Below are 21916 nucleotides of genomic sequence, written 5' to 3'. Positions count from 1 at the left end.
ACACTGAAGCTGGGGAATATTATTCAACAACATTTGAGGAGTATATGGTTCTCAATTTTTGGAACTGGAATTATGAAAGTTTTGGGTAACCAAGAGAGGGGTGGATAAAAAGTGTATTGATTGAAAGATACTGATCTCAAAGTTTAGGAACTCCACTATATTCTTTAGCTAAGGCCCAAAGACCAATTCAAAAACCTACACTGTGAAGCCAGTGATAAACTACATTCCACTCACAGCACTAAATTAGATTGACTTGCATGAAGTGTATTGTTATTTGTGAATTAATATATTCATTTTTATCTCATCTTTCTGCCAAAGTAAGATATCTTAGTTATCATAGTGGATAACAAATTACACATAATACAAAAAGCATTAAAAGTTGTACATTATTACTAGTTTTTTATCCTGCCTTTTTTCTTGTGCTGAGGGAGGTCAAGAATTCAGGGTCTCCTGTTTTAACCACAACACCAATTGGCTTCTGTAAAGTTTTAAGGAAAACCACATGGCAGTGTTCAAGGAATCACCAGGGATCAAGCTTAGCTCAATGAAGTATTTGCTTTTACTTAAACACAACAGAATTAAGTTATAGTGGTCATTAGATTAAGCACCAAGTCAGAATGTTATTTTTGAAATAAAATTTCAGTTCTAATCTCTAGCAGACTATCCCTGCAGGAACTAGATTCTGCAGATCTTATCCTCCATGGATGAAGATAAAATTAATCAGTGGAAGTATAATGGCAGTAGAACATTTTATTACTGCAGCTGCCCTACTGGCGGTATAGTTCATGTAGTACACATGGCTAAAAATCTAGTATATTATTCCCCACCATAGCCATGTCCATAGAGGAACAAGAAATGGTCCTAGCTCGAGAGAAAATATAATAACCTCCCTTCCACCAGCAATAATAGAAGAGGAAACAATTGAACAGAACAACACAGATACCTTTCAATTTATTTCAAGGTTTTAGGAATAGTCATGTTCCAGCCTGTATTTTCCACTCTCCTCCCTCCCCCAACCATACAAACACACCAATAAAATTGTTTTATTGATACTGTTAATCACTGTCAGAGCACTCATAAACTCTGGGCACAGGCAGCTCTTAAAAATGCCTATTTATGGCCATAGAAAATGTTGATTTTTGTCAAACTTAGCCAACTATCAAACTTTGAAAGCAAAGCATTGTTTAAAAGCTTTAAGGTCATTTACATTGGTTTTGACCCAAAAGTTTTCAATCAGACTTTTGGAACTATTAAACCTTGTCTAAAAGAAATAGAGAAGCACAATTCCTAGCCCAAAATTGCCCACTCTTACCTTAAATAAGCCTTGAAGGTTTAACTAATTTGTAACATATTTCCCCCCAAATATATTTGATATAGGATTTCTTTTGTAGTAACTGGATATTAGTCAGCCTAGACAGGGCTCTCCAATCTTGGCAACTTTAAGACTTGTGAACTTCAACTCCCTGAGGAATTCTGGGAGTTGAAGTCTACAGTCTTAAAGTTGCCAAGGTTGGAGACCCTTGGCCTAGAATATATGTTTCAGGGTAATTAAACAAAACTGTTCAATGAAGCACACATTATTCCCATCAGAAAAACGTTTTATATGAAATTGCTGAGAGTGAGGAAGCAAGCAGTTTGGTCTGAAAGTGAGAAAGATGTTGTTAACTCAGTGATATAACACAATCCAATTTATCATTTAGCTCAGAGGAGTAGGAGATACACTATATTGCTGACTTGCTTCTCTAGTGTGAGTTTGAAAATTCAATCTTCTTTCCCTATATCTACTTTAATTCATTCTGTTGATAGATGAGTCAATTTTATACTCTTTCATCAAAGACTCCTTTGCTTTTAATGCGGTAGTTCTTTTATTCAAGTCTCTTTCCTTTTTTTCTGTGATGATTTTCACCCCAAATCTTTCAGCTACTAAAACTTGGCCACATCCAAACTTCTCATCCCTTTTTTCCCCCTTCACTTAGTTTCTCGATCTTTTTCTGCAAACAATACAAACAGTCATGTTTCTAGTTTTACAATCATTACTGTGCTGTGAGCCTGCATAGACAGACTTAGGTTTAATCCATACATTTTAAACAAAAATACAATTTTCACGCCAGTATTTTATGTGCTGGATGTGTTCGCCATCTTGTGTTATTTGTAAAAATAATAAAGGTCATATTTCACCTTCATTTCTGGGAGTCTAAATGGCCCACACCTTTATGTATTTCCTCATCTTGTTGTTCATTTTCCATTCACGTCAACTGAATATATTTTCCCTTCGATCAGGGCAGGGGTGGGATGCTACCGGTTCTGCCCGGCTCTGTAGAACCGGTAGCTCTGAAGAGCAGCAGACACAGAACCAGTTCTGTGTCCGCTGCTGTTTGGCCCACCCACCCGCCTGACCTTTATTTCCTGCTTTTTCAAACTCAGCTGCTTTGCGTGGCCCGACTGAGGCTGAAAAATCAGTAAAAAGGGCTTTTTTCAAATGCTGCGCATCCGCGTGCAGTGCTTATCAGCTGTCCGGGAGGCACAGCTTTCGTTGCATTACACGTAAAAAACGTAAAGTACCGAACCGGTAGTAACACCGGTTGAATCCCACCCCTGGATAAGGGGTGTCAAACTCGAGGCCCGGGGGCCAGATGCAGCTTAGATCTGACCCATGGGGCTGCTCTGGAAACAGCGAAGGACTGGTCCATGGTGCCCCTGTCAGTGAAAACAGAGCTTGGGAGGACCATGTGTGAGACCCTCCTGAGCTCCGTTTTCACTGGTAGAGGGTTGCAGGAGGCTGGCGCAACGGAAAATGGAGCTCAGGAGCCTGTTTTAGTTGGCAGAGCACTCAGGCTGCCACAGGGCCCTGACATGACTGACGTTGAGTTGGCCATGCCCACCTTGGCCACGCCCACCCTGGCCCCCTGATATGGCCCTCAATGAAATCAAGTTTGACACTCTGCCTTAGATTATTTTCATTTCATTTCATTCTCCAAAATGTTGTTATATGAAATAGAAATTTGGTTACTTCATAATAAACATAAAAGTAATTTGAATGAGTATTTAAGGCATGTGTTAAACAAGAAGGGTTGGAGTCAACAATGAATGCAGACTGAATGCAAAAAAATATATGAGAAAAACGTTAAGCTGCTTGAAGGGCCACGTAGACAGAATAACCAGTTTAGATTTTATTCAATTTTGAATCTCCTTGTGACTACTAAGCTGATACCCGTTACCAGTTTTGGAAAGCAATTTAGAAATTAATTTTAAAGCCAGTGGGTATCTCCACATGAAAATACCCTATCTCCGTGTTGGCGAACCTATGCCACGTGTGCTGGAAGTGGCACACAGAGCCATTTCCCCCGGCATGCGAGAGGTCGCCCGGAAGAACCCCACTGAGCATGAGTACATGTGCCACTGCCCAACAGCTGATTGGCGGGTATCTGGCGCACATGTGCAGGGAGCAGAGAGGGGGCGCACGGGAAACACATGCACATGTGCAGAGACCTACTACGCATGAGGGGGTTGCATGCACATGCATAGACATGCTGTGCGCAAGGGGGAATCCCACATGCATGCGCAGACACACTGCACGCAAGAGGGGATCACACACGCATGCACAGATACATGGCGCATGAGGGGGAATCCCACACACATGCTCAGAGATGCATGGTATTTGGGGGGAATCATGTGTGCATGCACAGAGATGCGCGGCACATGAAAGGGAATTGTGCTCACATGTGCAGGTGTGTGGCACAGGGGTAGGATTCTACCAGTTTGCACCTATTTGCTAGAACCGGTTGTTAACATTCTAAGCAGTTCGGAGAACTGGTTGTTAGAAGAAATTATTGGCCTAATCCTGTAAGGAAGGCAAGAAGGAAACATTCTGGTGTTGCTTACAGGAACTGCTTCTCCGTTAACCCTTATTACATTCTTGTCAGGACTAGACTTCCTGTCTCAGGAACTTCTCTGGAGTTATTTTTCCCTCCTTTGCTGGTACTTTGCTTGTGTGGAGTGACCATTCAGTTATAATGGCACTGAAAAAAGTGATTTATGACTATTTTTCACACTTACGACTGTTGCAGCATCCCCACAGTCATGAGAGGCCAGGCGAGGAGATGCATGCCTCGATGTGAGTGATACTGAGTTGGCCATCCCCAGCCAATAACATGACCACCAAGCCATGCCCACCACCTAAGCCACGCCCACAGAACCGGTGGGCGAATAGGTGCGAATAGGTGTGAACTGGTAGAATCCCACCCCTGGATAAGTTGTAAACATTTTACAGTTATTTAGGCACAACATTGTGTTTAGCGTGTTCTACAAATCCAAGGTGTTCGTTCTTATGTTTCAGTGTCAAATAATATCATGCAGTCTGAATTTCTACAGAGAGAGTGCAATTCCAAGAAGCTAAAATGACTATTGGTAAATTGTTGGAACAAGACTCTTCCAATGCAGAACAATGAATTATATCATGAGGGATTCGGCCTGACTACAGACTTATAATCTCAAAGATCTTCAAATTGTCTCCAAATTCTAATTTTTAATGTGATAAGGATCATTTTTAGGGGTACAATCATATTAATTATGTTTGTTCTTGGCCCACCCACTAAGTTTTGGAACACAGCCCATTCAAATCCTTTACTGTACAATCTTTATTTATTTTTGTTCTTGTCCATCAGTCAAACAGTACTTCAATGGCTCCTTTGAAATGGCCAAAACATTGAAAATCATCTGCCTTTGTATACAACAATGTTTATCAAGAGGCTTCTAACCAAGTGGCTGATGAAACAGGTTTATTGCGTCATATGTGTTTCTAAAACCAGTAAATATAAATATTGTAATATTGAATCTAGGATACTTAGACTCAAGTGTCAATTATTCCACGGCTTTAATAATTCACTGGTTTTCTGCCTCCAACCTAAATGCATGAAATGAGTTCATGAATTACTTACAAGGATGCTATAATTCAAGGGCTGGATTATAAATCAGATTGAATGATATTGCAACAGCTACAGGCCCAGCAACCAAACATCCCAGGCTTGTTTCTTTTGTGTTTTTATTGTAACGGTTTCCACAAATGAAGTTGCAGCTGCTTCTTTCACTCTTGCTCTGAATAATTTTGCCTCACTTTGCTCCCTAAAAGCACTATAGTATATACATTAATAATAATGGAGAATAAGAAGGCTTTCCCCATCATTAAATTATTACCACCAAGATTCCTGGAATGGCTCTAATGTATTATAACTATCTTCTTTTTCTGAGGAGAAATTAACCATTAAATTTGAATGATTGTATCAGTATTGTATCCTATATTTATTTGCTTTTTAAGGGTTCAATTAAGCAAATGATTAACTAGCCTGATTTAAAGTGAAGAAAGGCCCAAGAACTTGTATGCTAATTATTATTATTATTATTAGATATTATGTTATTGATAGATCGATAGATACATAAACCTTTAATGTCATTTTTACTGTGGGAACACTGGCACACACATTAAAAATAAAATTCTGTTACCTTCTCTCAAAAGTGTACATATACATAACACACACATATATACAGGCTATATACAGACACAGATACACACAGACGTACACAGACACATATATACATCTTGAATACAAGAGGAAGCTTGAGCGTTCACAAGACTGATACTATATGGAACAAACTGTGGCCAAATCCTCTCAGAAGGTGTTGCCTTTTATTAGTCACTTTGATTGGTTTATCCTTCAAAAGATGGAAAAGAGGTTAATAAATGCTGGTTGCCCAATTTTTAGCTGCTAAGATGACTACTTGGTTGATGGTGTTAGTAAGCAAAGAGAATAAATAATCAACTGACAACACATTTGCACAGTGCTGTTAATTGAAGCATACTTGCTTCCATCAAAACCTGATAAATCTATAGGGTTTCCGGTTTGTCGGCTTCGCGAGCGGTAGGGATTCGCGAAGCTGCGCGATCCCTGCCGCGCTAGCCGTTTTGGGGCTCCGATCCGGATGGGTGCGGAGCAAGGCTGCCCTGCAGGGGTAGCTGAAGGTAAGGGGGATCCGGAGGAAGGGTCTGGGGTGTTGCAGACCCCCTCCCTGGCCGGCAGAACCCCCTTTTACCAGGACGGTGCAGCGGCGGTCCGTAATGGCCGCCACAAAGAAGTCGGCAGCCGGGCAAGTATGCGCAGGAGGAAGAAGAGAAAGTTATTGAAAGTGAAAGTTCTTCTTGGTCGACCCAGGGCTTTGAGATTTATCTAATTTAATTCCTGGAAAAGATGGTTTTTTGATGATTTTTTCCACAAGAGAAAAAAAGCGGCAATTTTGAGGTGCTGAAAGGAAAGTTTACTCTCCCTCCCGACGGAATTAAGCCGGAAGGGAGAGGACAAAGAAAATATATAAATTTGGATCTTGTTGGAGGAGATGCCTTGAAGATTTGAGGACAGAAACATAATTTTAATAAGGCTTTAAAATATAGATTTGGACTCTCTTTTATTTGTTTGATACCACCCTGGAAGAGGAAGGGGGAATTTTGGCTTGCTTGGATTTATTGAGGATTGTGGATTTTGGGATTGTTTTACCTTTCTCTCGGAATATTTGGTTGGTGTAAGAAGAAAGAGGAATAAAGAAAAGAAAAGATTTATTTATAATGGCTTTCCTTTTGAAGACCTGAGGGATGAATATGAGCAAACAAAAGCAGCCTGCAAAGATGGTATGGAAAAAGCTTTTCTATTTCTAGAAATGGCGCTGGTCAATTATCAACAGACAATGAAACAGATGGAAACAGAAGAACAACAACAAGGAAAAGACGAAGACGCCATCTTTATTGAATCCCAAAACTTATCTAAGGAAGAAGGAAGGAAGAGAGCAAGGAAAATGAAGGACTTAAGATCTAAAAAACATTTGAGAAAGAGAAAAATATGATGCAAAGTAAATATAATGATAGCAAACAAGAGAAAAAGGGAACACAACAGAGAAGGGATCCCAGCAAGGCAGAGGTTAGAAGAAGAAGGGGGTAGGAAGATTTGGTGGGGGAAGAAAGAAAGGGGAAAGGCGGAGAAAAGCCTCAAAGTTTTAAAATTGGATGGGAGAAGAGGAATTTTTTTAGGGACAAAGGATGAAATATAAACTTCTGTAAGAAAGATTCTGCTAGGTACAGAAGATGGTATTGTAACATTTATATTTGAAATAGTAAATTAGAATGGTTTAAGATTTAATAAGAAATTAAAATGTTGAAGTCTTTAATAATGATTGATTTTTAAAATGTAATAAAATATTGAAGGAAAGGAGGATACAATGTATTTAAACATTTTTAGTGGATAGAATGTACCAAGCAGAACCAAATTGGGTATTTGTTATGTTGAATATTAATTTTACTAACTTAGGGGGAGGATAGAAAGGCATCATACTCTGATTAGTGATTTCAGGAGAAATTCTTTTTATTGTAAGAAGAGATAGAGGGATAATGAATGGGCAAAAGATATAAATATAATGATTTAATTAAGATGGATTAAATAAGATAGAATTGTGAAGAGTGATATGCGCTGCCCATGCAAAGAGAGGTAACTGGGGCCAAGGTACTTTACTAAAAGATTTTTTTTATGTTTGTTTGTGTTTGTTTGTTGTTGTTGAAATTTTTAATAAAACTTGTTTTTTTAAAAAAAAAACCTGATAAATCTATCTATTCCTATCTACAAATTACATAAAAATGAGGAATTAAATCAGTCCTTAGAGTAAAGGACTTTGTTTTGCAATACATGCTCATCTGCCATAAGCTTTGAATCTGAAGTAGCAAGTATGGTGGAATCATTGTTTTACAGTAAGCAAGCTCTAGAATAGAATAGAATAGAATAGAATAGAATAGAATAGAATAGAATAGAATAGAATAGAATAGAATGGAATGGAATGGAATGGAATGGAATGGAATGGAATGGAATGGAATGGAATAGAATAGAATAGAATAGAATAGAATAGAATAGAATAGAATAGAATAGAATAGAATAGAATAGAATAGAATAGAATAGAATATTGGCCAAGTGTGACTGGATACACAAGGAATTTGTCTTGGTGCAAAAGCTCTCAGTGTACATAAAAGAAAAGACACATTCGTCAAGAGTCAAGAATCATAAGGTACAACACTTAATAATAGTCATAGGGTACAATAAGCAATCAAATCATACTAGGAAACAGTCAATATAAATCGTAAGGATACAAGCGACAAAGTTACAGTCATACAATTGGGAGGGGATGGGTGATAAGGAGTGATGAAAAGATTAATAGTAATAGTAGCACAACCTTTTCTAATCTGTATCCAGATAGTGAATGGACAACTATGGCAAACAAGCCACAAGCATCTTCCCCTGCCCTGATTATTCCCACTTCACAGAAACCTGAAGTGTAGACTTCAGAATCTGAATATCATGTCCTTCCAATTCTATGACTACCATTCCTACTGAAAGAGTAGAAGGAAAATATAACAAATAATAGCATTTACTCTTAACTAACAGCAGAGGGGGATCACTACCCCCAAAATGGTAAAGTCAAAAAAGCTTTGCTACTTTGGACAAACCTAATGCCAGGCTGTAAGTGGGGGGGAAATCATTACCATCTCCAATCTGCATCTCAGATGACAGGAATTTATAGATACAAGACAGAGGCCATTTGCAAGTAATTTATGCATACAATAAATTGAGTTAGCAAATGTGTTGAAAACTGACTGCTTCAGATTCAGCCCTAATAGCTTGAACTCACAAAAGCATGCATTTTGTAATAATTCCCATAGGGATCTCTACTAAGGATGCTTCAGAAATGTATTTTTATTTAACACGTTCATTAACTAAGATTTTAAAAATAAGCTCCTCGAATCTAGTGCCTTCCAGATATGTGGGGACTACAATTAATATAATTTCCTGCCAATGCTACTATTGGCTATGCTGGATAAACAGATTAAAGATTAACAAAGATTAACAGAGTTGGAAGGGATCTTGTAGGTCATCTAGTCCAAACCCCCACCCAAGCCGGAGACCCTACCCCATTTCTGACAAATGGCAGTCCAGTCTCTTCTTGAAAGCCTCCAGTGATGAAGCTCCCACAACTTTGGGAGACAAGCTGTTCCATTGGTTGATGGCTCTCACTGTCAGAAAATTTCTCCTTATTTCTAGGTTGAATCTTTCCTTGTTCAGTTTCCATACATCATTCCTTGTCTGGCCTTCAGGTGCCTAGGAAAATAGCTTGACCCCCTCCTCTCTGTAGCAGCCCCTCAAATATTGGAACATTGCTATCACTTCTCCCCTGGTCCTTCTCTTTACTAAACTAGCCAAGCCCAGTTTCCATAACCGTTCTTCATATGCCTTAGTCTCCAGTCCCCTAATCATCCTGGTTGTTCTTATTCCAACCCGCCTAGAGAGCACTAGGTTGGAGACAGGAGATTTGCACATCACTCTTCCATTTAATGAGAGAAGACCCTCCTAATATGCAACACAGTGATTAAAAATACATTATGGCTACTTTACAATTAAAACCTCTGGCTAAAAAGATAATAGACACACAGACAAACAGATATATGCACATCAGATATATTCCTTATTTTAAGGAATTTACAGCTTGCTTTATTGGGAGGGAAAGGTAAAGATTATGAAATTATATCATTTGTTTATAGAATAATGCCCTGTTAGAATGCAGACTTATTTTCAAGATATACTAATATTGCCAGCCTGCTCCCCTTTTAATCTCTCTCCAGTAATGTATTTGACATAATACATTTATATATGTGAACTGAAAGATGCCCTTTGCCAGTGGAACTGCAGAAAGCTACTGTACATATGAAATAAAAGTCCAGAACTAGCTTATGATTCCAATATGATGCCATAAACAATAACACAAAACCTGGTGTGCTCTTCCTTGTTCTCACCTGATCATTTTTTATGATTAGCTGTGTTCAAGAAACTGAAGTTATACAACAATGAAATCTTTTAATTTCCAAACTTCCCCTCACAAAAGAAAGATTGTTGAAGAAGCATACATTGAATCAATTTTGACAAATGGCCCAAATATATGCCAACCATATATTTTATGTACATCAAAGATGAAAAATATTGTTAAGCTCTAGCTTTTATTTCCATCAGCCAGCACAGCCAATGGTGAGGATGCAGGCAAATTACAGTCCAAAAACAGCTGGATGGCCACAAATTGTTCAATTCTGCTTTACACCATGCAGGGATTGACAGCATGTTTTGGCTCAGGGAAGGCCACTTCCTTTCCCAACCAGCAGAAAACCTTTTGGAGGGAATGAGGTTATTCCATTCCAGCCTTTTATATTTGGATCTTGGAGCTGGGGAAGTTTAATATGGAAGTCATTTAATATGCACTTCCATTCCCACCTTATTTTCATGATTTGGACCTGAAAAGTTGCTACAAAACAAAAGTGAACAATATTGTATGAGGATCTCCTCCTTTGGGAAGAATGTTTTGAGGTGTACATATCAGTTCCTGGAAAGTATTGAAGCAGGCAATGAACCAAACCTGTACAAAATAGGTGTGGGGCCACCAAGTCTCTTTTCTTCTTATATTTTGACTCCATTTTTTTTTCTGATGCCCTTTTCTCTCTACCTTTCTTATCTTTCCTTCACAGGTGGCTTCTAAGGAAAGGTCAGATGGTTTTTGCAAAAGGTCTGATTTGATTGCACACTTGAATGAAAAACTCCAAGTCACCAACCTAATTTTGAATCAGTTTTAGATGTTTTTGTATCATTACTTTTAATGTTACACTTTTAGCCCATCTGATCAAGACCTACTTGGAGGCAGAAATGCAGAACATCAAAATATTTGTTCAACTGTCATTTTATCTTTGCATTTTGGGCTTCCTATTCCTTTTTTCTCTTGCTTTCTCCTAAATTGCTTTTCTTTTTCTTTTCTCTTTTCTTTTCTTTTTTCTTTTCTTCTTTTCTTTTCTTTTCTTTTCTTTTCTTTTCTTTTCTTTTCTTTTCTTTTCTTTCTTTTTTTCTTCTTTTCTTTTCTTTTCTTTTCTTTTCTTTTCTTTTCTTTTCTTTTCTTTTCTTCTCTTCTCTTCTCTTCTCTTCTCTTCTCTTCTCTTCTCCTCTCCTCTCCTCTCCTCTCCTCTTCTCTTCTCTTCTCTTCTCTTCTCTTCTCTTCTCTTCTCCTCTTCTCTTCTTTTCTTTTCTTTTCTTTTCTTTTCTTTCTTTCTTTCTTTCGTTCATTATTGTTGTTCTCAGCCCATGGAACTTCAAAAAAAGACCAAATGTATATTTGTATATAGTTATATATACATCCCATACTAACTGTTGTAGGATTTTATCACATGCAGGATATATCAGCCACAAAAAGTGCATCATTGGAGAATTAAAAATATAACTTCAAAGAAGAGAATCACACACAAAAAAGAAATATCTAAAACAAGGGAAAACATTGCCTCTAGCAGGGGCTCCCCAACTGGTCCACAGCATGCCAGAAACTGGGCTGCAAAGACAAAGCCCTGTCCATGGGATGCAGGCAGCACACAAAACCACGGCTCCTCCAGTCCGGGGAAATACCTCCCTCCATGAAACTGTTCCCTGGTGCCCAAAAGGTTTTATTTATTTATTTTATTTATTTTATCAAGCATGCAATTGATAATATATACAAGTATAAACATGATTATTAATACATGAAATGGATATGAATAAAAGGGAACATTTGGACAGGGGCAGTAGGCACATTGTGCGCTTATGCACACCCCTTACAGACCTCTTAGGAATGGGGTGAGGTCAACAGTAGACAGTCTAAGGTTAAACTGTTTGGGGTTAGTGGAAGAAACCACAGAATCAGGTAGAATATTCCAGGCATTGCCCACTCTGTTGCTGAAGTCGTATTTCCTGCAATCGAGTTTTGTGCGGTTTGTATCTATTGTGTGCTTGTGTGTTGTTGAGGTTGAAGCTGAAGTAGTCATGGATGGGTAGGACATTGTAATGGATAGTTTTATCCATTGGTTGGGGGCCACTGGCCTATAGCATAACTACATCTGTGGTTTTTCAAAGTAATATTTCCACAAGCAGAGGTGTAGACTTTCATTCCCAAAATTCTCAGCAATGGACATTTTGGCTTGGGCATTCTGATAATTGAAGTCCTCACCTCTGGTCCTCAATATCCAGATTGGGTAACACCGATTTAAAACATACAAGTAGTCCTCCACATACGACCACAATTGAGCCCCCAATTTTTTGTTGCTAAGCCAAACATTCGTTAAGTGAATTTTGTCCCATTTTACAACATTTCTTGTCACTGTTGTTAAGTGAATCATTGCACTTGTTCAGTCAGTAATACGGTTGTTAAGTGAATCTGACTCCCCCATTGACTCTGCTTGTCAGAAAGTCGCAAAAGGGGATCACATGACCCCAGGACACTGCAACAGTCATAAATATGAGTCAATTGCCAAGCATCTGAATTTTGACCACATGACCATGGGATGCTGTAATGGTTGTGTGAAAAATGGTCGCAAGTCAATTTTCAATGCCTTTATAACTTTGAACAGTCACTAAATGAACTGTTGTAGGTCAAGGACTACCTGTATAGCCAAGGAAGCAGGTATGTACCTGTTGGCCCAATCCCAAGCATCCACATCTCCTGCTCAGAAGCGCTGAACTCATCTGACAAATATACAAGTTTGTATTAGTATATTAGATACTTATATGCAATTATAGCCAAAATAAAACTTCACAGTTTCTGAGGGGTATTTGAAAGTTTAACAGGCAAACACAAGTAAAGGTAATCTTTGATTTTTGACCAGTCATTCAACAATTCGAAGTTATAACACCTTTGGAAAGCATGCCCCCTGATTCTCCAGGTCACATAATTTAATTTCAAGGACTTGGCAACAGGCTTTCATGTATGAATGTTTGCATGTCCCATGGTCACATGACCATGATTTTCAAGGGTTTTTTGCTGGACCATCCATTTTTCTCACAGAGAGATTATGGGAGGTGTACAATTAATTTTTTCCCAGTTTATGGCATAAAACACCCATTAGGGAGAATGGATTTGCTTAACAGTGGTTCGCATGGTTCACTTTACAACCATGTTATTCAGATTTACAACAGTGTGATTCACTTAATGACCACTGTAAAAGTTGTCCAAAAAAAGGGTCCACATGGGTGCTGTGACGTACAATTTCAATAACTTACAATCAAAATTCTAATCCCAATTGTGGTTGTAAGTCCACAGCCACTTGTAGTCTCCATTTCACACATTCTTATAGCTACAGACATATGTTGGGTATATAGGTCACTAAGTCAAATGGGCAAAAATGGGTTATTTATCTTTTTTTAATAATTTTTTATTTATTTCCAAAGTTAAAATATATTCTTCCCCCAAAAAAGACAAAATGAAGACCCAAAATAAAAACAAAATATTAAACATATTAAATGAGTTATTTTTCAATAGTGTCTCTTTGAGGAAAAGAAAGCATTGCTGTAATATTCACACATGCATATTTCTTCATATTGAGTTAATTTATTTTAACAGACATTTCTCTCCTCAATATGCTTTTAATGACTTGTGTATGGAAAGAAAAAAGACGTCTACTACATCAACATCAGATCTGCCCTGTTAAGCACTGAAATGTGATTAAAGGAAATCTTTCTTAGAGAAAGGTCACATTCATGATGTACTTTTTTCTCTTCCACCCCTTTCAAGAGCTGCTTCTTTAACAAAGTGGCTGTTTGGGAAACTCAGAATTCTACCTAATAGTCTGAAATATGGGATTATTTAGTTAATCCCTGTATTTATCTGACTACTGTGGAAAATGATGGGATAATCAATTTGATGTATTACTCAAAGGGAATCAGATTAAGAGCTGCTCAAAGCATATTACTCTGAAGTGGGAAAATAAAAAAGAATCTTGAAAACAATGAATTACTAGGAGGCATCATGGATTTTATCTAGCTAGACTAACTTTATCTCTTATTCTACTTAAGTGAATTGCTTAGGAGATTCTGCAGGCATAGCTTCATATCAGTCCTGAGTCCCTCATTCTCTATCATTTTTATAAGCCATCTGGATTAAGAGGTAGAGGGAATGTTTATAACATTTGCACATCATTCAAAATCAAATCTGTAGCTGAAAGAGAGAAATATACAACTCAAAATGGTCTGAGTTTAACAGAACAACATTTAAAAGAGACACATGCATACACAGCTATGAAAGAAATTGAAATATAGAATATGAAATACCTCACTTGATACCAGTATTTATCGTTTTAAAAAAACTTGAAGTAGTAGTTAATTGCAAACTAAATATAAGTTGAAAACATGATATACTGTAGCTGCAAATAACCTAACCCTTTTACCTCTTCGATTCTATGATCTGTTCAGCTCAACGACAACCATTCTACTGGGTCAATATTCCTGGAGGAACACTTCCTACCCATGTATTTTTTCAAATACAAGCTGAAGTGCTACAGGCTTAATAGGCTGCCACCTGGCCAATAAAGTTTCAGATCATGCTGGATAAAAAAAAGACATCCCTAACCCAGCAGGAAAAAAAATGTTTGATCTTCTGAACCCCCTTTGCAATTGCCTTCATGTAGGAATCAAAATGAAGATATTCTGATTGCTACATTTCCGTTACACAAAGACCGTTCCTGTTTGACTTCTAACCTGTGGCCTTTAAATTTCCTACTGCTAAACTTACCCAACCACAGTGTAACAAACTGAGTTAGAATGTACTTCAGAATCTCAGGCTCTTTTATTGAATAAAGAAGCTTTGACTCTTTGTGTGCAGGAAAAAGGTGAAGGTAGATCCACCTAGCAGTTTCAAGGTATGTTTAATAGTTATGCAGATAAGTGCTGTAGTCTGACAAGATTTCTGTCTGTAGGTGAGCAACAATAAAGAAATTACTCTGGAGTAATTCCTTCTGTCATTCTTTGTTCATTGGGCCAACACAAACACTTGAAGCTTAAAAGTGCCAACCCTATCCCCAAACAAAACAAAAATTGGTACCTGCATACCACCCTCTTCTTTTAAAAATGCCCTAGTAGTTGAATCATATGTACATTAAATCCATGTACGCTGCTTTCAAGGTAAGTATGTATTTAGGTAGCCTTATCTATATTTTAGCAGCTGTCCACCTGCCTCCATCCAGCCAGTCAGCTCACCTTCTTTAAAAGATTCAGGCAATGTAGTTACTTGAATTTATAACCCACTTCACTTTTCCTGCAGGTAATTAACAAAGTAATATATAAAACTGGTTAGAAGGATAAACCTCGCCGCTTCCTTTTCCTACAAGAATTGAAAATGGATGATTAATAGCCTCTTATGGAAAAGGTACTTTGGCTGGCCAACCTCACATAACGATATTTTTCTCTTCCTCTTTTTGCAGGTTATAGAGCTGTCATCATGGATCCCATCAAATCAGAAGATCTTAAATTAGTCTCATTTATATCACATGTCTCACATTACCTTTTGCTTATTTAACAGCATGCAGAGGATGACTGAGATGTAAGATTTCAGGACTAAGGAACATCTTTTTAGACTTCAGAGAATAGAACCTGGAATGGAACATTTTGTCTCAATGGGATAAAGCCTCTCTGGAACAATCTGGAGCTATCCAAGGTTCTGCGTCTCCTAGACATCTGATTAACTATCATAAACTATGAGTCACTAAAGATTGGAATGTGGTACAAAGATTCTAGATAACGATGGTGCTTGCAAAGTGATGATGAGGGCTCTACTCTTTCCAGATTGGAGAGGGGAAGGATGTTCAGTTAGCTACAAATTTTTTATATAATAATTTTATTAAAATTCTAATTAAAAAGCTGAACTGGTACAAAACTGACATAAATAAAGGAATATAAAGAAAAAATAGAAAGTGCAGAAAAGGAAAAAATAAATAGAAAAGAGATAATATAATGAAGAAAAAGAAAAGAAATATATAAAGAAGTGACTTCCCCCTTCATCACAAGTATAAACAATTTTAATAACTTATCACCCCTTCTTAAAATGCAACAAAAAGTCCTTCTCCTCATATTCCATTTCTTATCTATTAAAAAATCCTTAAAGCTTCATTGTTCAGTCCTGATCAACAAACATCCATAAGGATTAGCAGAGAAAGCAACATAATCTATTTTAACTTTGGTCAAATCAATCTTACATTTTCCCCTTTACTTAGTATGAGAAGCCAGCTAGAAGTTGCTTGCCTAACAACCATGGGATTTGGCGAATCACAGCAATCCTGAAAGAATTGTCATAATAGGTGATATAATTATGCTTTATAACCACATTATTTAGCAATGGAAATTCCAATCCCAATTGGAATAAATCAAGGACTATTTTGTATACAATAAACCCTGAGTTAGATTAAAGCTTTCTCTCAAGGATTCCATACTGATAGTATTTTAAAACTAGTTCACGCAAAAGTTTTTCACCTAGATACCCAAACCGTTTCAGTTGTCTATACTGTCTAATACAGGGTGTCAAACTGGTGGCCTGCGGGCCGGATGCATCATGCGCAGGCCACACCCACCCCAGATCTGTGAATGGGAAAAATGTCACGAAACGTTACCTGACGGCAATGTGATGTGGCAAGTTTGACACCCATAGTCTACCATAAAGAGAAACACTGCAGCTGTGATAAGGGACTAGGAGTTGCTCTTGACTAATCTCAACCAATCATGGCCAAAAGAGCTATCCTGTATTTGACAGATATGCTGCCAGTCCATGACTAAGTTCTGTAGTGGAGAAGGCTATTTTTTTCAGCTAAATCCTTTTCTAGCTTTTTTTCCTTGGAGAGTAACTATGCAAGACAAGTTAAAATTCCTACAGCACAACTGATTGGGTATATCAATTTCATTCTGTGCATGTTTGGGTCCATTTAAGTTAAACTGAACTCTCTTGAGGTTTAGCCAAGTTGGCAAACTTATTTGTTATTGTTGTTCCCAGTACACTTTAACCTACCTTATTAATTTATTTTGTAAATAGGCCCTTTTCTTTTTTTAGAATATTTTGAAGGAGCCTTGTTTTATATGCTAAGAAGCAACATTGGCTCTTGTTATGATTAATAAGGAATCGGCAATCAAAACATAGTGATTTTATATTCAGTCTCCCTAATATTTTCTGTATAATCATCACATTCCCACTCTTATTCCCCATAAAATGGAAACGTAGAGCAAATTTTTGCTACTATGATAACAATGGTCTTGCAGAAAAAAATCTTACCTTTTCACTCCTATTGAGAAGAAAAAATAGTTTGATGGTTCTATGATATTTTTATAGAAAAAGACATTTAGGAGTTATGACTCCTCCATCATTCTCAATCCCCTTCTCTCTCCCCCAAAGGGCAAAAATAGACAAAATTCAGAATATGATGACTAAATCTTTAGAAACCCATTTCTATTCAAAGCACCTAGGAAAATAGAAGATAATATGACTGGTATTTCATGATTGCTTTACAATTTTCCTGAATTAAATGATCTCTCACAAAGTGGTTATTCCTATAGAGAGGAGCAAATAATTTAATAAACCTGTCCTTTTATGTGGTTCAAATGGGTACAATAAAAATTAAGAGAACAATACATAGAAAAAGGCTTAACTCCCCCACCAGCCCAGAACTGTTAAAAATCACCCTCCATTATGCAGAGAAAGAGATCAAATTATGCCTTTCTCACAATAGCTGTATTTGTACAGTATTACTTAAGCATCTCTGTTAAAGATTTAACAGCTGCATTTGCACAACATGAAAACATGATTAATTTGGAACATGATAGGATTTGTAGTAGCTTAATGTATTCCTGAACCTACTCTGCTTACTTTAAAAATCAATGTATTAACTGAGTTAATTCAATAATCAATTTAAGAATGCTGCTCAAACTTAGACAGTTCAGTAAGTACTATTATCTCCAATATATCTTTTGCTTGAGACAAACTTGCACTGGATGAACAGTAATGAAGTCCAAATGAAATCCAATAATAGTGGACAGAGAGAATCATAAGGAAGCCATTTCTCTAGATCAGTTTCAATCTGTATAGGGTCTACATGTATAGACTTCAACTCCCAGACTTCCCCAACCAGCAAGGCCATTACTGAGAATTGCAGAAATTGAAGACTCTACATTGGAAGACAGTTAAATTGGGAAATACTATTTTATATTATCAGTCAAAGACACTTCTCATGGTGTGATGAAACAATACAAAATTTAAGGTATTGCTTTTGTACTTACTGAAACTGAAAAAACTTTTTGCAACCAAATTTCTCTACTGAATCTATACAATGGATTTGAGAGTCATCTAGATAATTTGGCTGATGTTGCTCAGTATCTTTTTATTGAAGATTTAGATTCTGGAAGATCAGTAAGTTTGGAGAAAAGTTGCCTGCTTGCCTGTGCGTCTTACCTACTCAAAAGAGCTAATTATCTATCTCATGGTATTTTTAGAGAAAAGGGAGAAAAATAGAAAATTGAGCATCTTGGTTAAACTGAAAGACAGCAACTGACTAAGGTTGAGTGACTAAGCATTCTGTTCAAGTGCTGAAAAGGATGAGTTTGCTTTGAAGTATCAACTCTTCCTTGTTGCCAAGAAGAAATAATTGTACTACCATCTTCTCAAGCCTGCCATAAGTGGCTGAGATGTTTTGGGACCTAAGCCCTACCACCCTAACATTATTGTCAGTTTGAAGATTCACAGATCAGAGGAAATGTCTTGATTGTGTATTCTGCCTCTTCCCTTCCAGATTAGAAAGAGTGTTATGGATTCTATTCCACATTCAATTCCACAAGACTCTCCAATTGGGAAGCTAGCACTGACCACATACATTTATTGAAACTTGAAACTCCAACACGTTATTTTTTAAGGTAGAGTTTGCCTAAGAAAGCAAATCTAAATGTACCATCAGTACTGGACTAGAGTTAAAAGATGCTTCAAATGGAAAGAAGGCAACAAAGAAACATGGGTAAAAGGGAAACAATAAGAACTTTTATCCACTGTATTTAGCAACATACATTTTGTTAGTTCTCTAACCTAAATACTAAACTTTGCTTTTTATTTTTTACTTAGTAGCACTTAAATAATCAAAAGGGAAAGCAAACACATGCAGCATTCTCATGACATAGATTTTAGCTTATCTAAATTTCCTAAATAGTGTTGACTCAAAAAAAGGTGAGATATTTTATGAATGTTTTGCCTCTCCTAAAAGCAGTCCTTCCCTCCCTACATTTCCCCATGAAAATGTTCATAATAAGCCAGGTGTTATAAGAAAGGCAAAAGCATTCATACGGCTGAAATAGCAGCATGTAGCACTATTTTCCACACAAAATGCATCCCATTTGGAAGCATGTGGATTTTTAGAGAACCATGTTTAAATAAAAGTGTTGCCACTATGTCCCAGTTTAGTTCCAACAGGATAGTCATCAAATCCAGAGTCATTTCTTTGCATTACATTATTTTATACAGCAGCATTCACCCTACTTGATGTCTTCCAAATATAATAGACTTCAAATACCCAGAATTCCCAGCCAGCAAGCTCCATATACATGGTTTCAATTCACATATTTGCAGATAGGAATTCATGCTTTAAATCCTGGAGGGCTACCATCACCCATTATCAACGCTGGATTACCAGGATGACGGTTATAATTTGGTATATAGAAACAATGTTGTTCTTGTGATCCTAATTTGGGCAAAATTGGATTTTATCTATCATTGTTTATGAGGATATGCAGTTTTTAGGCAGAGTACTGGCAGCCTTAACTTTAAAAAAAATCCAGAAAATTACTATTTAGTTGCACATTCACATCCATTTCTGTGATGTGTGTTACTGACATATGGTCCAATTTAATATAGCATAAAGAATATCAATTAATTTTCTTTCTAAAAAAGGAGGGGAGAATAAACACACCACACATACATAAAATAACCCACTTTAACTATTAATATTTCTCAGATGTATTCACAATGTCATTGTTGTCCTCTTCTTTTTTACATTGATGTAATGAGATCCTGAGTGTATACTTAAATAATAGACATTCCCATCTTTTTAATGGCCTACCCACCATGATTTGGAGCATAATAACCTTCTTGAGCTAAACTAATGTAGTGTAAAGATTCAGGGCAGGCAGGGGAGGGAAACAACAAGGAATCTTACAGCTCCAAGGAAGTCATTGATGCATCATCAAACAAAAGCATAAAGCAGGACTGCTGTTTGAATGAAGCACATAACAGCTAATTAATGTATATAGATTAGGTTTGTGCAATGATCCATATCTGAAGAACAACATGTGATTCAGAGCATGCAAGAATGTATATCTAATACTTTAAAACAGCTGTAGGCTCATTTGGTTTAACATGTTCCTTACTGGTGGACCGAAACACAATCAATCATATTTTTGCACTTCATATCTGGACCACCACATAGTTCTACTACAGACATCTAGAACTATAAGTACAAATTTGCTTTATATCTCACCGTACTACGAGACAACTATTATCATCAAAAAAGAACACTATGGAAAACACAGATTGCAACAGAAGAAATGTAGCATGCGGATGCTAGTTTGATATAATTACTATAATTTCAAAATAAATATAGCATTTTTGGCCGACATTGTTCCTACTTAGACTGCTGTCCAAAAGCTACCTACAAAGGGCCATTACAGGAATGGGCAACTTGTGCTCCGACTCAGTTCAACCAAACATTTCAGGACTTAAAGCCATTTTGGGTGGTTTGGGGGTTGAAGGGATGAGTTTGCTTCCCAGAGGCTTTCTGCTGCCATTATCACTTTAACCTACTCCTCCCCAAATAAAATCCTGAAAATGAGCTACATTTCTACCAACCTTTTCAGTGATCATTCAGGGAATGATGTGGTGGCCCTCAACTTTCATTCCAACAGTAATACTCTCAGTCATCTCTATCAAAGCTCAAAAATGCCAGCAACAGAAATCCAAAAAGAAATTCTCACGTTTCCTGAGAATAGGATCCAAAACAGCCTCTTTCAATGTAGGAGAAACCATTTGAGAAACTGCAGGCATATTTCACCATAATATTATTTTCAAAAGCAATTTCAGGATACATCGTGGGGGAAGGCAACATCTGGTTGTAAATACAGTAAGCACATTGTGAGGAAGATGTACTGATGTTACCAAGAAAGAACAACTGTGCATACATGCATAAAGATATTAATTAAATCCATTTTAAAAACTTTTTTTCAAAATTTTATGATAGACTGAAAATGTTTTTCAACTTATGAAGCAGATCTATCCTTTATCATACATTTTTAAGATGAACAACATTTTTAAGAAAGAGAACTTGAAGATTTTTAAATTGTTTTCAGAAGAGTGGAGGAAAAAAATTTATATTAAAAGTAATTAGAAGAAAATGATAATAACTCTTTTTCTCCCTCCACTATTCTCTCTTTCAGAGAGGCCTCAGTGACTATTTAACACAGAGTGGTAGGGGTTAAGATCCAACAAGGAATACGAAATGGCACAACCAGAGAGCTGGCTTTATATACAGGAAATCTGCACCGTGAATGCAAATTCAAATGGGAGATTCCACAGAAGGTCATCTAGAATAAACAGGGGTAAGATCCTGTTAAACTTCCAATTTCAGACAGGTACTGTTCATTCAAACATTCAAACAAGACATAGTGGAAGTAGACAAGTAGACAAGCACTAGAAGACTGCAATAATGATACTATAAATATAGTGGTGTCAAGTGATAACAACATTAGGAAGAAGGAATATGAGAAGCTGAAGGAGTAATAGGGCCTGGTACTTCTTAATACTGGTAGACATCATATTAAATCATACATTAGGTACTCCATTCAGCAAAATCTTTCACTACATAGTCATGGTTCTTAACCAAGAGATGTGCAGAGAAGCTATAAGTTGCAAGCCAAACTATCAACATCAACTGTATTAATTTGATTTGATTTTTATCCCACCATTGTTACTTCATAAAGTAACTCAAGGT

General features: G+C 37.0%; 1 protein-coding gene and 1 long non-coding RNA gene across 5 annotated transcripts in view; one reads left to right on the top strand and one right to left on the bottom strand.

Annotated features, from left to right (window-relative positions):
• Positions 1-21916, bottom strand: part of PDE4D (phosphodiesterase 4D) — a 700504-nt gene that overhangs the window by 411032 nt on the left and 267556 nt on the right. The window lies entirely within an intron of this gene.
• LOC148132571 (uncharacterized) overlaps positions 1-21916 on the top strand; it is a 47282-nt gene that overhangs the window by 16573 nt on the left and 8793 nt on the right. The window contains exons 2-3 of the long non-coding RNA XR_015748230.1: positions 15433-15611; positions 21367-21524. This is a non-coding gene — a long non-coding RNA (uncharacterized LOC148132571). The remainder of the gene's footprint in view (positions 1-15432; positions 15612-21366; positions 21525-21916) is intronic.

Source organism: Notechis scutatus, chromosome 2, assembly GCF_049901735.1.
Source record: "Notechis scutatus isolate UNSWTSFEM ecotype Mainland chromosome 2, rNotScu1.2, whole genome shotgun sequence".
In the NCBI taxonomy this organism is placed as follows: domain Eukaryota; kingdom Metazoa; phylum Chordata; class Lepidosauria; order Squamata; family Elapidae; genus Notechis; species Notechis scutatus.
This window is presented reverse-complemented; position numbering and strand designations above follow the sequence as displayed.